This window comes from Protopterus annectens, chromosome 7.part0, assembly GCF_019279795.1.
Source record: "Protopterus annectens isolate FY-2018-M chromosome 7.part0, PAN1.0, whole genome shotgun sequence".
NCBI classification, from domain to species: Eukaryota; Metazoa; Chordata; order Ceratodontiformes; family Protopteridae; genus Protopterus; species Protopterus annectens.
Window position 1 is genome coordinate 296,911,928 of NC_056739.1, and position 1,995 is coordinate 296,913,922.

The window sequence follows — 1,995 nt, forward strand, 5'->3', positions numbered from 1 at the left end:
CCGTCACACATTCAGTGTTAGAAATTTTTTAAGTGAAATCCATTGTAAATAGAAATGAGTCATATTAATTCATTAAAAGATCTTCTTTATACGTAAAACCAGCATATTTTAAACATCCTATGACCTTCCTAGTTGAAGTTGTTAGTAAGCCATTAGTATGTGTTCCACATTTTGCCCATTTGTTCCACATTATGAGGGCTAGTGTTCCTCATTTTGGAGATGGAAGGTTGAGAGCTATGGACAGCAGCACCTTCCATGTCTGTATCTTACTTCATTTATGGAGTGTCACCAGGTAATATTCTCACCATATGACAGCACCAGCCACTAGTTACCATTTATTTTGCTGATGCTAAACAGCCAGAGATAAATGTCAAAGGACAAAACCCTCTTTCCAAGTAAAAGAATGAAATTTCCTGAGTTCCTAGCCTAAGTCAGCTGATTTGCTTTTCTACAAGAACACAGAAAATGCACACAAACTTAAATTTCTAGCACATAACAAGGTTTTTGTATCTGCTACACAATCTCTTAAAACACTTTGCTAGCCACTTTTAAAAAAATTGTTTTGTGAGTATTTCTACAGCTGTATGACCTCAGATATCACTGTGTTATGCATCTTGGAATCTAGCATTTTCCTTCTGATCAGTTTTCATTTATACTCTAATTATTTACACACTGATTATATGCCGAATGTCTGCTCCCTTGTTTTGCATGTTCCTAGCTTGCTCTAGACATTAAGCTGTCAAGTGTGCTTTTTTTCTGGTTAAAGCACTTGAAATAAATAGAAATATGGCAAAATAGTGATTTCACTGCATGCTTTCTATGCATATATGCTAGTGCAGATAATAGATTCAGTCTAAAAAAAATGACTATTTAAACCAGCACACCAGATCTTAGCTTCATAGATCGGTTCCAATATCAAAACACGTGACCTTTTCCAAACACAACACACACAGCATATTCTCAAGGAAAAGGGCTGACAGAAATAATGTAGGGAGTGAAACAATAAGAGGTAAAGGGAGTAACATACTGAGTGAATCGCGGGGAAGAAGGAAAAGAAGATAAAGGAGAGGGTGGAAAGATGATGGTGAAAAAGAAAAGAGAGATTAGTACTTCAACACATGGCTGTGTCCCTCTGATGACCCTCTTGATTTATACTAATTAAAGCACTGTTCCACACAACTGCTTTAATCGTTAGTGACTCAGGAACCATAACATTGCTTTTTAACGTATGTGCAGAGGGGGATGAGTATGTATATGTGTTAATAGATAGAGGAGGTGCTGACCTGATGAGAAAAACAGTTGCACGACACTTTCTAGGCACATTTGAGGAACAGCCATTTACAGCTACAGTATATTGCCTAAATCAAGGCATGTCTTCTATTCTAAAGTTCATATCTACCTGACAAACTCCTGTTTGAATCTACTAGAAAATGTCACTTCCATGTCAGTCCTCTAGGTCAAATACCTGGTTTAAATTACTATACAGATGGGGTGGGGGTGGGGGGTTCAGTTTATGTTGCTAAACACCACTTCTGGCATTCCACACATGAGACATTTGAGAATGCCTGGTTTATCTTTTGTGACTGGCCAATCCATCTATGGCAACGGATACATCACTGAAAGAATAAGAGTGCCTTGAAGATGGCGTGCTTGCTAAGTGTGCTTCAGACAGGGGGAAGAAAAGAAAAGAAGTTAGGCTGTAATCCTTTTACATTTTCATGTGCAAATGTCACATTAAACCCTCTCCAACAAAGTGATTCGTATGCACTTGACTAGAGAGGAAGAATGATATAGGAGGGTCACCTAGTACCACCCTTAGCACCTCCACTAGCCATATGGTGGCACTGTGAGAAATGAGTCACTCTAATGCACACACCTTTCTAACTTGTTACTAACTCAGCCTGCCAGATGTATGGGTTTGGCGCACAGAACTGGCTCACTGTTAGAACACACAGAACTTGGATCATTAAGTGAATCAGAATGCATCCCTTTGTA